The sequence below is a fragment of the Falco naumanni genome, chromosome 1, assembly GCF_017639655.2.
Source record: "Falco naumanni isolate bFalNau1 chromosome 1, bFalNau1.pat, whole genome shotgun sequence".
Taxonomy (NCBI): Eukaryota; Metazoa; Chordata; class Aves; order Falconiformes; family Falconidae; genus Falco; species Falco naumanni.
In genome coordinates, this window is record NC_054054.1 from 98,821,933 (window position 1) to 98,836,635 (window position 14,703).

A 14,703-nucleotide genomic window follows, 5' to 3' on the forward strand; every position below is an offset into this window, starting at 1 on the left:
GGTCCCTCTGAGTTCGGAGGATCCCAGCTACAAGAGGAGGTTCCTCCTGGCCTTATTGTAAGCCGGAACACTGGGTCTTCCATAGCACTTCTTCTGGTAAGATTTTTGAGCCGAATTCTGTGAATAAACGGTAAACAGGCTAGAGCTCTTTACCAAGATTCTTAAAAATCCATTCATCTCTGTTACTCAGATTTCAAACTCTTAATCCTTTCACATTCCTACGAGTTTTCCAAGGAGGGCTGCAAGAGAAATGTATGATATTTTCCAAGGGGGAAAAACCCCCAAATGCGCAATAGCCCAGGCGCTGTTCAAACACATCATCTTTGAACTGAAGAAACAACCTTCCGTATCTTTCATGCTTGCAGGAAACACGGAAGCGGTGCTCAGCCTCACGTATTTTTTTCCATTTGTTTGGCATGTGCTGAGGTGCAGAAAGCTGTGCAGTGCTCACAGCGCTGCTCTGCACGTTCTGGTGTGCAGCGTAACAGGATGAGCCACTGCATCTCCTGCACAGCCTGTGAGCTCTGCCCGCATCTCACCAGCTTTTCTGTGTCTGAGACATGTATTCGGTCCCGTCCCTCTACGTTGTTCTTTAACATGAAAAGCACACATGGAGAAATGAAACTATCTTGAGATTCATTTCGAGTCCATTGAGGGAGAAAGCTTTGCTTAATTTTCAAACCCCGATTTTAATATTCTTGAAGGGAGAAAGCGATGCATGGCAGAGAAGTGTAATTTGCTTTAAAGATGTAAACCTCACCTCTTGTTATGGCTGGGTACAGAGCAGACAGAAATTTGTTAACTTTGGCTATAAAAGGCTATTTTGTTTTGAAACATTCTCTCTTATTAAATCTGGTAACTATATGTTAGATACTTTGTAACATTAGCTTTACAAATAAATAACTTGCTTACTTTTTTTCTGTATGTGACCCTTCTGAGAAGTGAATCTATTTTGACAGCTTTTTGCTCCTTGCTGTGAAAGTAGTACACGTTTTCCTCCTCAACTTTCAGCTCAATACCATTGAAATTATTGAAATTACTTTTTCAGTATTGGTGGGTTTTTTACGTTTGGACTTCTTTTTGATCCTTAGAGAGAAATGTCAGCAGTGTTCCTGGCAGCTGCACAGTTCCTTCTTCACAGTGGAAACCCACGGAAGAGGAGACCTTCCGCTTTCCCCGTACAGCTGCCAGCTCCCCTGTGGGACCAGTGCTGGGTTTGGCAGCAGGGAGCTCTGGGTGTTCCTCATTCCCACTGGTGGCTCCCAACCTCTCTCCAGCCCATCCCCAGAGTCGCTTGTGAGGTGGTGACCCCATGTGTTGAGACCATTGGGACCGTCCCAGCTGCTGGGCATTCGAGGTATTTGGTGCAGTGTCAGTCCCAGCCACTTTGCCCAAACGCTGCCCTGGGGAGTTCTCCAGGACATCTTGCTCATCTCGGTGTGCCCTCCCTCTCTCACAGCATTTCTCTTTCTCCTCTTATCACCTGTGGCTCTGGAGCTTGGAGGGGACAGACCTTCCCACAGCGTGGCCATGGTTGGAGCCACCTTGGTGCTGCCTGGCAAGTGGCTGGGAGGTGAGACTGGCCACAGGGGGCTTCACACACACACACACACACACCCCAGCTTGTGTAACACAGCACTGCTCCTTTTAGTGGTTAGTTGTCCCATCAAAACTGGCCATGAGCTCTGTTAGTTGGGTTCACATGGCTTCTCCGGTGCGCCACAGCTGTTTCTCAGCAGCCAGATCTCCTGTGCAAAGGCTGCTTTTGGTGCTGCCAGCAGCCGGAGCTGCCCCTCCTGTACCAGCAGTGCTCCTCTCCGAGCTCCCGGCTCCGAAAAGTGGCACGAGCTGGCTGGTTGCTGCACATCATGTTAACCGATGAAAACAAACTGGCTGATCTTTGATTTCCTACTCTCTGTACTGGCTTTACTTGTTGTCTGGTAACAGTCATGACCCCCAGTGATGCTGGCACTGCGTTTGCTTACGCCGAACACTTGCCTTCATCCTGATGCTCTGTGCTAGAGGCTCGTTTCTGGTCTGTGTCAGTGTTAAGCAGGGATTATAGTTTATTAACTGAAGAAAAGCAAGTAGTTGGTCAGAGAGCTTTTATAGTTCTTGCTTTTGTAATCGTTGTTCCCTGTGCCCTGAGACTGTACTGAGAGTTGAAATCTGGCTGTAGCCATGTCTCTTTTCCCAAGCCATTTAACTGATTTAATTATATCCTTTGAGTTATTTTCTGCACGAGGCTTTGGCATTCCTGTCACAAAGGAGACCCTATTAATATGTATTGTATGTTCAGCAGTCAGGGATCCATCAGCAGCGCAGCTGGATCCCATGTGCTGAGATCTGCCCGGCCCCCCTGCGGCCCAGCAGCACCAACAGCCGGGAAGACAAGAAGCCGTGCGGCTCTGGGCAGCTCTGGCCCTGCATCCCAGCCTGCCTGATGTTCTGCCGGGCGGCTGCGAGTGTGGCAGAGCACTCAGCACGGCTCTCAGATGGGTTTGGTCATTAGGTGCTAGAAACCCTTTGCCTGCAGAGCATCCCCTCCCAACCTCTCCAGCTGTGGCAGGAAGATGCATGTGTGAGCCAGGGCAGAGCCACGCACAGCAGAGACAGGCAGAAACGTGTGCTGCGTTGCTCTTTGTGGGCTTCTGTGTGTAAGTCCAGAGTCATTTAAACCCCTTTTTCCCAGGTTGTTGTCTATTACAGACTGCTGCTGGTTTTATGAGAGTATGGGAGAAGGCATTGCTTTCCCTGCAAAGCAAAGTAAATAAACACAGGAATGAAAATTGGGGTCAATTACATCCTTTTGGCTGAGAAACTTGTTAGAAAATGGAATTTTGATGAGATTCTTTTAATATTAATTGAGTAGTTCCAAAAGTCTCCAAGCTACATGCCTGAAGCAGTTACTTTCCTGCATGGTGACCAGAATTTGTAGCCTCCCCAGCAGTTTTAGCTTTATGGCCAATACCATCACATTTATTTTGCTTGTAAAAATGTCTGAAAACTCTTTGCTCAGGTGAAGCCCGTAATACTGTGCCTGCTGGGCAGAGGTGGAAATAGAGGTGATGTCTGTTCTGAGCTCTCCTTCTTTCTGAGACATTGCCAGAGCTTATTAATGATAGTGCAGAAAGTGGAGGTGACAAGACCTGAAGAAAATCATTTAGGTCATCTTTGGTTAATTAGTGCAGGACTGCTCCCTGTTCTCTAATTCCCAGAGCTCTGACCAGCACAACTAAAATTGACAGAGCAGTGGGGGGGGGTCTTAACCTTTTAGTTAAAAAAAATAAAAACAACCAAACCGACCAACCCTTTATCCCTAGCTGTCGAGTGGGGATAATGTTCAAGTGATGGAAGGGGAAAAGAGCTCGCCGGCCGTATGAGCTGTGTTGGAATTACACCACCCTTTTTTCTAGCACTTGCAGACAGTGGCGGGTTTGTGCATCTGCAGAACCCAGGCGGGTGGTGCGCAGGGAAGCTGCCAGCAGGGCTCCCATGGCCTCCGGTCCTGGGACGGTGCGTGGCGCACGGGTGGGATGCGGGAGGTGGGAACAGAGGCTCCTTCATGTTCTCACTTGGCCTTGGACACGTAATCACTGCAAAGCCTGTAAGCCATCGCTGAGGCTCATTATTGCCTGCTACATCTCGCTTGTATCACCACCTGTAAAACTGGCACAAGCAAAAAACCGTGAGCCCTGGTTAATGTTTGCTGTGTCCTTTTAGGGGCTAATGTTATTAATCCACAGACAAAGAAGCTGTTGAAATGTCACCCTAGATTTGATGTTAAAACATTAATGTCAATCTTCTTCAAGAAGGAGGCTGGAAAGTTTGGTGTTATGAGGGCTCCTGTCCTGCTGAAACACCCTCAAGGGTTGGTAATGCATTGGGGTTAACTGGCAGAGAATATTCAGTGCTGAGCTTCAGGAGGTGGGAACTTTTCTCAATTTCCTTTTATCCTCTGCAAAATGCCCCTCTCTCCCTTCCCCCTTTCTTCCCCCCACCCCCTTTTCTCTTTATAAAGCTGGAATTCTTCCAGACTCTGCTCTGGGCTTGCAAGAAAACTTTACTGTGTAAATTTGCTCTTTGTGTTGGGAGTCCTTTGTTTAAACAGCATTGTGAGCTTGCTGGGGAGGGATGGAAAGAGGGGGAGCTGGGAGGAAGAATTTGAAAAGCCCTGACCCCTGATGAATAAAATCCAGCACATTAACACATTCTTCAATAAATTCATGATTGCAGATAAGGTGGGAGTCCCCAGGGCCGGGCTTTTCATTAACCCCCTGCTGACTAACCCAAACAGACGGCAGTGTTTTGTTAGTGCGCTAGGACAAGCAGACCCCTTTTGTGGCCGAGGGGCTGAGTGCACATGGGGAGATCTCCTATAGGAAGCCAGGTTACAAAATGGGACTCTATTTCAGAACAAACTCCTTTTGGTTAGTTTGATGAGATTACAGAAGGGAAAAGGCTTTAACAAGGGGTTTATTGAAGCTAAGTAACTGTTCTGAATACAGTGAGGACCAGGGCAGAAAACATATGATTCCCAAGTAAATAGACGCCTCTACAGTATGGCTAAAACAACAAAGCTGGACATGCTCAGCGTGGTTATTATGTGGTGTGCAGGGACACTTGGAGGCTTGAACATGTGTGGGACTCCTGTGATAACCTGTGCACAGCACCAGGCATGTGGCCTGGCACCGCTGGCCAGGGCTGCTACAGCACCGACACATCCCTTCCTGTCCCTTTGCATCCACACACCACTCCGGGCTGCAAAGCCGAGTTCATTCTTTTGCAACAGGCCGTTTAACCTCTGGCAGCCTCCAAGCTGTGAGGGTGCAGGTCTAGTGCTGCATGTTCACATGGTGGAGGGCTGGCAGGGCTCGCCACCTCCTGCCCATGCAGAACTTTGTGTCGCCTGCAAGCACCATGCAGTGAGCCAGGCTGGTGTCCCTGCTCCTGCTGGAAGATGGTCAGGTCCTCTACTCCCCGTTGCTGGCAGTCCTGCTCCCTCCCTAGGAGTGCTTGAGCAAGCTTTCATCCATTTGCTCCTGCTCTGGGACTACCCTTTTGCTTGAGTGACTCCCTGTTCTTCCCCACATTCATCCATCCAATGCATTCGTATGGAAGAGCTGTGTCACTTCTCAGCCATGCCGCAGGGCACAAGGTGAGCTGGGCTGTTAGCCCCTGCACACAGGCCAGCCCTGTGCCCCCGGCACCCCTCTTTGCACCTGCTGTGCCTCGGAGGCACCTCAGGAGTGGCCACCCGGCTACAGCTGGTGTCCTGGCCAGCCACCCTGTGCTCTGCAGCACACTGGGGTGGAGAGAGGTGTTAGAGGGATGCATGTGCTATGTGTCTGCAGCAGCAGGAGTTGTGCCTTTTGAAATGTTTAAGCTTTGAAACCTTATTTGTTCTTGTTTCTGGGTGGAAAGCTTACTCAGGAAATGTTTTGCTTTTAGAGACCTATCCCCAAAAATGCCTCCCTCCCACACTAGGAAGATCTTCTGGTTCTTTATTAGAATATTTACATTTCAAATGGTCTGAATTCTGTGGCCTGTGCTCCCCAGTCTTGGTCTGCCAAGCAACTCAGCATATCACTCAGCCCAAAGAAATGTGTTTTGGGATGAAACCCAGAAAAACTGTGAGTTTGTCTCAGGTTCCTGCTGCCTGACAGCAATAATGCTGTGCCTTTCTCAGGGAGCCGTTGCATGAGACTGCCCATCTCCCTGAGAGGTAATGTGCCCAATTAATAAACTCCAAGCCTTTTGCAGCATGGCTCATGCACAAGTCAATTGGATCCTGTCCTTTGGGACTAAAACCAGGTGTTCTGCATGGACCTCGGCATACCTGCACATGGAACGGGCCTCCTGCAGATGATGGGCACTTGCATGTCCTGCCAGCTGCTGGAGACAGCACTTCTGCACAAGGGGTCTGCATCACCAAAGGCTGGAGGCTGCTGGCAGCATCAGCCCTGGCAGCTCCTGCCGTCTGACTTTACAGACCTAATCTTCTTCTAACGCTGCTTTTTTGGTGTGCAATTTCATTTACCTATGATGGAAGTTAAGAGTTTTAAATTATTTCCCATTGCTGCTAGAGAAGCATTTTGTTAATTCCCATGGAAAAGAATTCCTCTTTTAGAGGAACTGAAGGTGTTCTAGACCTGACTGTGCTCCTGGCCCCATTGGCGCTGCATCTCCTCTCGTAAATGCAAGGAAACACCACGTGCATACTTGGTTGAACCTTCCTAGGGAGAAGAGTGAGGAATGAGTTATCCTTTCTTGCAAGCTCCCTGCCCTGCCCATGGGCAGGTCCCACGAACAAGAGCTGTTCCTGCAGCTCCAGAGAAGCCAGCCTAGCTGCAAGGAGGACCAGTGGGTGGCAAGGCTGTTTGAGGCATGAGCATTTTGGGTCAGGGAGATCTTGGCCTCCCGTGTGTCGTGGTGGGGCTAGGTGATGCTGGATTTGGATCACAGCACTATCTGTACCTCTGCATGTGCCTGGTACAGCCTCAGGCTTTGTGCTCCACTGCTCACCAGCTCTGCTGGCAGCTCTGTGGCAATACTGCGGAAACAGTTGATGATTTGAGCCTGAAATCCCTTATAAACAAATGCTGTGTCTGCTGTGACCTTCCCTCCCAGCAGCACTGTGAGCAAAAGTGGCAGGGGCTGCTTTTCAGCCCCTATTTAGATTTCCAAAGTTCATAAAAATAGAGACACATCTATTTTATTTGTATTTAAATCAAACTATCTCAATTCATGGACCCTCAAGGTTCCTTATTCTTGATGCAGTGAGATTAGGAATTGCCAGTTTTCCTAATTAACGGCTGATACCCCTAGCTCTGAGGTCTCCTTGCGTCTAGCACTGCATGGATTTTGGCCTGAAATAACCCCAGTGGCTTGCGCTGCGTGTGAATAACCTCCTAAACGTGTTTGCTATGGAAGCTTGATACACCTTATCAAGGCTTTTGCTTACAAGCCCTAGTGAAGGCAGCTTGTTGTGTTGAGAGACTACTGCTGCTTCAATGCAATTTAATATTTTACCATTGCTGCATCTCATCGACAAGAAGCACCTGGAAGAGGAAAATCCTGGTGGTTTGGGAACGTAGAAACAATGGGCTCAGGCTCTGGCTGCGGACCCCTGTGAATTGCTGCCTGTTTGCCTTGTGCCAGGCTGAGGAGCTTTTCCTTCTGAAAATCCCCCAAAGCCCTCTCCTGGCGATGCTGTCCTGGTGAAGGGAGTGGGTTTAATGTTTTGCACATATGGCTCTGCGGGGCTGACATGTTTGACTGGAAGGAGCAGTCGCAGCTCCTTCCCATGGAAAATCCATCTGTTCACCTGAATTGCCTGGTGCGTGGGGTCTCGGTGCTGGGGCAGGGGCAACAGCAGAGTGGGTGTTATTTGCCGTGCACCCTGCTCGGCTGAGTGATGCTGTGCCATGTTGGAGGTGGTTAGGAGGGGTCACGCAGGCATGTTCCTCCCCTTCCTTTTCCTCACTTATTATTCGAGACTTTGCTTTGTAAGAAAAGGCTATTTTTTTATATGTTGGGGCTATGTTATTTATTCCCCTCAACTGTGTTCATGCTCTGCAGAGGGCTGCAGAGCCCCTTGGAAAATCCTGGAGGGCAGCCTGTGCCGGAGGGCCAGGGCCCATTTGCCAGGGCTGGCCTTGGCAGCAGGGGACTGCAGAAATGGTCTTTTCAAGGTGGAGGTCTGAGGATTAATCTGAAGGCAAAGGTTTGTGTTTTTTCCCCCCCTGGAATAACTTAAGTTCAGCTCTTTTCAGGCATTGGTAACCCTCCAGCAGGACTGCAGAGGGATACTGGTGAGGCAGTGGGAGCATGCTCACCGCTCCGCAGCCAGCCTCAGGTCTGCTGAGCCCTGCTGAGCTGAATGTGGGTGCTGCCTGCAGGACTGGTGCCCATGCAGGTGATGACCATGCTTGGCTGATGTCCGCTCATCCCAGCAGGATCTCAGGTCGGCCTTTCTCATGGACTGGCAGCATGTGCTAGTGCCAGTAGCCCACCCCCAGTCTGTTCTAGGGTGTTGTTTCTTTCCATCCTGAGCAGGCTATTGTTGAACTGATGGTTGCTGGCCTGGTTGGGAGGGAGATCAGTCCTGACGCTGCCTCCCAGCTCGCTGGTCCATCCACATGTGGCTGCAGCAGTTCTGCCACCCGCATGGCCAGCACATGCCCGGGCAGGGCATCCTGTGCACTCCGCTCAGAAGTAACATGTGGCCAAGGGATGGCACAGGTAGCTGCTGACCTGACAATGAAGGCATTTTATCTTAATTTGAGCTGTTAAGAAGTATCCCTTTTTCTGTGATTTATGGCTCAAGATCAGGCCAGGAGACTCACGCTGGTCCAGCACAGCTCGGAGGGAGCGTTCCTGGTCGGGCCCCAGTGGGGCCGTTACAGCCTGTGACAGGGCTGGCTCGGCCTTTCAGCACTTTAAAGACTGTTTGTGTTTGATGGGCTGATGCGTATCAAATGCAATCCAGCTTCCCACTGTCTGCTCTGTCAGCCCCCTGATGTTGGCCTTTGACAGATAAAGCACCCCCTCCCCGAATTTCTGATTTCACACTGATGCACAAACATTCTTTGGCAATTTGAGCCCATTGTATTAAAGTAGTTAAATTCCTTAAGCATGTGCCTCTGAGCATACAGTGGTGATATTCATTACAGAAATATCAGTGTGGTGGCAGTGCTGGCTATCTGGCCATTTCAGAAGATCTGTAGCAGTGACGGTCCATCAGACCTTGAGCCAACAGGAAAGCTCATGCAGGCTGCAGGTGTGCTCACACCACAAGCATGCAGAACTGAGGATGCTGCTGCATGTACCAATGGCCTTCGCTGTCGGTAGCACTGCTGCAGCGTGCACATCTGCATTTTAGGGGGTGTCCTCATCCTTTGTGTGTCTGAGAAGCCATACTTGCCAAGCTCAAGGAGTCTGGGTTGTGGACTGGCCACTGTGGCAGTGGAGTGTGTGTGTGAATGAGGAAGTGTTAAAACAGCAGCTTTCTTGCTGAATGCCTTTGCCTTTATGTTGGACCCCAGAGAAAGGACTCTGGCCATCCTAATTTCAGCGCATGGTGGGACTTGGCTATTGGACCTGGTCTGGCAGCCTCTTTTCCCACCCAAGAGTGCCTGCTGGGTCCAGGAGCAGCCTGGGAATCAGGAAAAAAGGTCCCAGGAAGGGAAGCAGCTTTGGCAAATGCAAGAATTTAATTGTTCTTTGCTAAGTGGGAGAGCTGGAGGGGGGGCACAATTGCTGGGGTCTGTTACAGTTCTGCATCTGATCTGCTAGTCCTTGCCTCAGAAACTACCCTGTGTGATGTAGTCACTTGTGAGTTAAGATTTAGTTTCAAATGTCTTAAGTTATTATTGATGCTTGAAAAGGTTACATCTGCAACTCATTTTCTATGTCATTGACGTTCTTTTCTGACAAATAATTTCAGAAATATGCGGCAAGATGTTTTGGCCCACAAATGCTTCAGCTCACCAAGTGTGCAGACCACATCTTTACACAGTTTGTAAGAAAAAGCTTAACTCCTCATGTGCTTTTACAGCTCTGCCCGCCCCAGTGAAGCACGATGGTGATACAAAGTGCTTGCTGCTGACCAGACCTTGCTGCTAGTGCACTGCCCACGTGAGTGACATGAGGCATGGTGGAGCAGAGGGTGCAGGGGCAGGAGTGCTGGCCCTTCCACTGCTCTCTGTCGGGGCTGGCATGGGTTGGGGCTGTGGAGGGCTGGCCACATGCCTCTCTCCAGTGCTGGATGCACAATGGAAACCCAAGGGAAGAAAACTGGTAGGTGACCTGTTCTAGTGACAGCCAACATCTTTGGTTCTAGACAAACATGATTTGGGAGGGGAGTACTTTTGGGTGCCAGTCCTCTGTAGGTTTGTTGACACCCAGGCTTTAAAGTGCAGGTGTTATGTGGTGTCAAGATACGGAAGAGCTTTGGACATTATGAAAGCAACACACCTAAAAGAGAGGATTCAGTCATTTTGCTGGGATAGTCACTGCTTGCCACTGCATTCCAGTGGGCTGCTTGTGGCTGTGGCTGGGCCACTCTGTTACTCGGATCACAGGAGTGCTCCTGGCAGCTGTACAATGGCAGAGGGAAGTGCTTTCACTGGGCTTCCCAGCTGCTGTCACAACGCGGTAATGATTTCAGGGAGACATAATCCAGATTGCTTGAATGAGAGAGCAGTAAGTGACCTTGGCTTTCTGGTTAATGCCCAGGTGTGTGAAGGGAAAATAAGAGAGAGTTGCCTCCCCGGAATCATCATCAAAGCCAAGCTTCATTCATGTAATTTGGAAGGTGGAACTTGCCTTTTTATTTACCAAGCACTGCTGATGTCCAAAATAGCATTTATATCAGATGGGAGCTTTTAAAGTTCTGCTTAGACAGGGCTGCTGACCTTCTTCTGGTCTTATTAAATGTTATGCATTTGACACACTCTCTTCTGTTATCTAAATTACCAGCCTGGCTGAGAAAGGTGGCTGCTGTAGTGAGCTGGGTGAGGTTAGATGTCATCTCAATGTCTCTGCTTGATGTGCCTTTGCAGGCAGAGCTCAGCGGGAACTTTGCTATTGGGATGAAAGCCGTAGCTTAACCTATGGGCGGTTTGAAATAACTTCATTGTAGAGTGGTATCCAGAGTGAAGATGGGACTCCACAGGAACGCTTCCCTTTCCCCAGCTTGCCTTTGTTGTTGCTACTTTGGTGAATATTAAGAGGGGTTGCTGACCCTTGCAAGCCTGCGACCTCTGTATCTGAAAGGCTGGTGGAGAGGAGCCTTCTTCTCAACCTTGCTGAGCCGATCTTTCCCCAGCGCTCTCCTTTCTTTGCCGGCACGACACTATGGAAATGCAAGCTATGGAAATGCACCTTCAGAGCTGCCACCCTTGGAGCAGATTCGGTGCACTCCCGCTATGTGTGGCTGACTGCTCTGCTTTGCATCCCTCAGGCAGGGTCATGCCTTCTCCGGGAAGGGAATCAGCAGGCAGTCTGGCTCACATCCTGCAAGTAAGACCTGGTGGATCATGTGGCTGATAAGAAGGTCCAAAAAGTGCAGAGGAAACTTATCTGGGAAGAATGTGGGAGGCACGCAGCTAAAGGCTGCACATGTATCTAAGGAAATCACATACAAAACTCTGCAGTGACTCACCTAGGTGGATTGTCTGTGCAGTAGCATTGCTTGTGCTGTTACAGTCTGCATGCATAGGCTGCCTGTCCATCACTTGCCATCTTAATGCCTGGTTCTTCCATCATAAATGTTAATAATATCATTCATTAGTTTTGGAGAAGGCAAAGCAGGGGATCAGTCTTCCAAAATGCCCATCTTGAACGAGGAATTTTCCATTTGGAAAGCAGGACAATGCAGGTATGGAGAGAGGGACTGCTTCTGAGCTGCAAAGTGCCTTCAGGAAAAGGAGGGATCAGAGCTGGATGTTCCCAGTACCAGACACGGGTGTCTTGTACCAGAGCCAGACTGTACTGCAAACATCATGGGAAAGGCAATGAACAATGGAGCAAATCTGCCCCTCCACCCCTGCTGTTCTCGCCAGTAATGAAGCAGTAAGGTGTGAGTTTGACATACCTTGTCATAAATAGCCATTGAAATCTAAGACTTTTACTGATAGCCTTTGCAGAAGACTGGGAGCTGGAAGCTCTGGCTCCAAACCCTGTGCTTTAGCAGTTAATTATTTCTTTTCATATTTACTGAGAAGATGCCCAGTAAGGCAAGGCAACAACTTTAAAAATTGCATCTCTTATGGTTAACACAGCTGATTTGAGCGCCCAAAGTCCTTGTCATGGCTCTGAGAAAGCATAATGTCAAGGTAGATGGTAATGTAGTGATAGCAGTCTGTCTCTTTCATCTGTGTTGTGAATGCTTTTCTTAATGACAGTAAATGTTTGTCCTTCAGCTAACAGAGGTTTGTTTTCTTAAAAATTTCTAGCATACTGGATTACTGTAATTTAGTTCTTGTATTTGTATTTTACACTTGTATTTTTTCCATCTTACTTTTGTTCCCACTCTGCAGTGCTGAGAGTTTGACATTGTACCATCTTCTTTTCATGTGGAATCATGTCTGCAGAGTGGAAATTCACCTCCTGTTCTTGCAGCTCAAGCTGTGAGATCTTTTTGCAGAGAGGAAGGCATGTCATGAACAGCCTTTCACGAGGTCCCTGCCCCATCAGCTCTTGAGATTCTTTGAACTTCTCTCCCTTTGGGGATCTGTGCTTTGCTGCCTAAGAACTGTCAGAGGATGTTACTGTTTTCCTCTGTTTGGTGAGGATGTTCCCTAAGATGTTTTCCCCATTAATCCAGCCGCATTAGGAAGCGCAGTGCAAGACTCACACTGCTTAAGTGAATCTGGTCTTGGTGTTGAAGCCCTCATGATGGACAGTAATGAGATGCTGAATGGATTTGTAATGAAAACTCAACTGGCTGAGTGTGCAGGGTGGCAGTACACTGGCTGCTGTAATCTTTCTGCTTTGCAAATATGTTAGCAGCCATGAAGATTTTTTTAATGTTTCAGGATATTTAGGAAAGTTTTGTTTCAATAAAATCTCCCAAAACATCTCCCAGGCTTCTTCCTGTACAATATCTGTCAGCCTTTTGGGATCAGTCAATATTAATTGGAGACGCTTGGGAATTTGTTTGAATATTACAGTGCTGTCTGGTCTGTATGGCCAGACAGACAGATTTACTGTAGCAATTCTCCTTTGTGAAATCAGAGGTGTTTCTCTCCGCCCTATCTGCCCTCTTAGAGTATGGCGTTTAGTGGATGCCCATAAGATAGATGCGCTAATGAAGGCATACAATTTTTGAAGGAGAAGGTGGTGGGGTTGAATTCCTCTCCTAGGCTGTTCTGTTGTCATTCACCTCACCACCCCCTCACATTCTCTAGAGATGTCCGTGTTTATCTTGTCTGCGTTTAGTTTTCCAGTCCTCTTGGCTCTAAAGACCATGCTGCATGCTTCCCTTTCTGAAGTCCTCGTTCAGTTGAGCTTTGGACACTCCGGATAAAGGAGCAGCGCTTTTCGGTGTTACAGGGGTCTCGTACTTGGCTTGTTATTGCTGTGCTTGCCATTTCCATGGAGGTTTGAGCCCAGTTACAGCCAGTGTAACCCACTGTGGCGGGCCCAAAGCAGGGAGCCCTCCTGCCCCTCTCCCCTACCTCCGGGGGTCTCCCTGCACACCAGCCAGCACTTTGAGTTCCCTCCTGGAGAAGAAGGCCTGGCCCAGCCAGCCGAGCACCTTCAGGGCTAGCGTGCCTCCCAGGGCTGCCACAGCCGCCCCTCAGAGCCGCCACGCCAAGGGCACGGCACCAGCACCGGCAGGCTGAGGGGTGGCTGGAGGGACAGGCGGTGGCGGGGGGGGTCTCGGCAGTGACCATGGGGACCCTGCCCCTGGCTCCCCAGGTGCCTGACCACAGACCATCTGTGGGGCTGCATCACTGACAGCGCGGGCCCGCCATGCACCGCCCAGCCTGGTGGCTGCCGTGCCAAGGGGCCCTGGCTGGGCACACACGGCGGGGACCTGGCCTGGCCAGCGCCTGGGCCCGAGGGAGCGGTGGCACACGGGGAGGCAGGAGCGGGCTCCTGGGCTGCCAGGGTGTAGATGCCCACGCAGGTAAGCACTTGCTGCGGTTCCCCTGTCAGGGCTGGTGACAGGCTGCGTGAGGAGGGCCGGGTTCTGCCAGGCCGCCCCACGTGTGGTGGGTCAGGGTCAGAGGTGTGAAGGCACTGAGGTCAGGCCCTGCGGGGGCTGCGGTGGGCGGCGTGGCTGCGGGGCTGCTGGAGGTGGTGAGGCGGCGGTGGAGCTGGCTTTGGCTCCGCTGGTAGCCTTCTGGGGGAGAGCGGCGTGCTGGGCTGGGCCGCTGGGCTGGTGTGGGCCGTGGGCAGGCCAGGACACGGGCGGGAGGGGGAAGGGGTACGCTCCCTCGTGAGGCTGAGGGGCTGGGGAGGAAGGTGGATGGGGCTGAGGAGCGGGGAGGGCGGAGGTGGTGGGGACGGAGTGGTGTGGGGAGAACGGGTTCAGAGGGTCCTTAGGCCCACCAGCCCCTGTGTGCTGCCACAGGTCTGTAGCCTCCACTGACAAATGGCACAGAGTATATGTGGAAAGAAGGGGCCAAAATGATATTCTGTTATGGAACATTCTCGTTCTAGTTGCTAGAAGCTTCCTGCTGATCTCTAGCCTGGGTTTATTCCTGGCCTGCTCCTCCTTCTGTGTTCCCATGACAGTTTCCCATCCCTTCAGTTTCCATAAGTCTTCTCTTTCCCAGTGGTTTTCTTTTTCTGTACTGTCAGTGAAGCATCCAAACACACTTATTTTAAGGCTGGGTGATGCTAGCATCTCTCGTGGGGTTGGTTCTGCAGTGCTTTCTCAATCCTGGTTGCTTGGCCCCTGTTCTGGTTGGGCTCATCTTTCTCAGCTCTGGGTGAGTGTCCTCTGGTGTTTTGTGAGCTTTGCTACCTGCAGCTATAAATAGATGAGGAAATACTAATATTTTTTTTAATATATGTGTGTGTGAAAGGAGTGCAGGCAAATTTCTGTACAATCTAGTAAAGGGAGGAGTGATGCTCTGTAGGTGTTCTTCAGTGCCACATGCTCTGCCCTGACACATTCCTGCAGGCACCCCCAATGTAAGATGTGTGTGAGACCCTTCACCTCACTTCAGTCTTCACCAGCCTGAA

At 50.1% G+C, this 14,703-nt stretch overlaps 1 protein-coding gene across 1 annotated transcript in view; it reads left to right on the forward strand.

The window, feature by feature from the left end:
* Positions 1-14,703, forward strand: part of MN1 (MN1 proto-oncogene, transcriptional regulator) — a 111,980-nt gene that overhangs the window by 41,503 nt on the left and 55,774 nt on the right. The gene's annotated exons all lie outside the window — the stretch shown is intronic.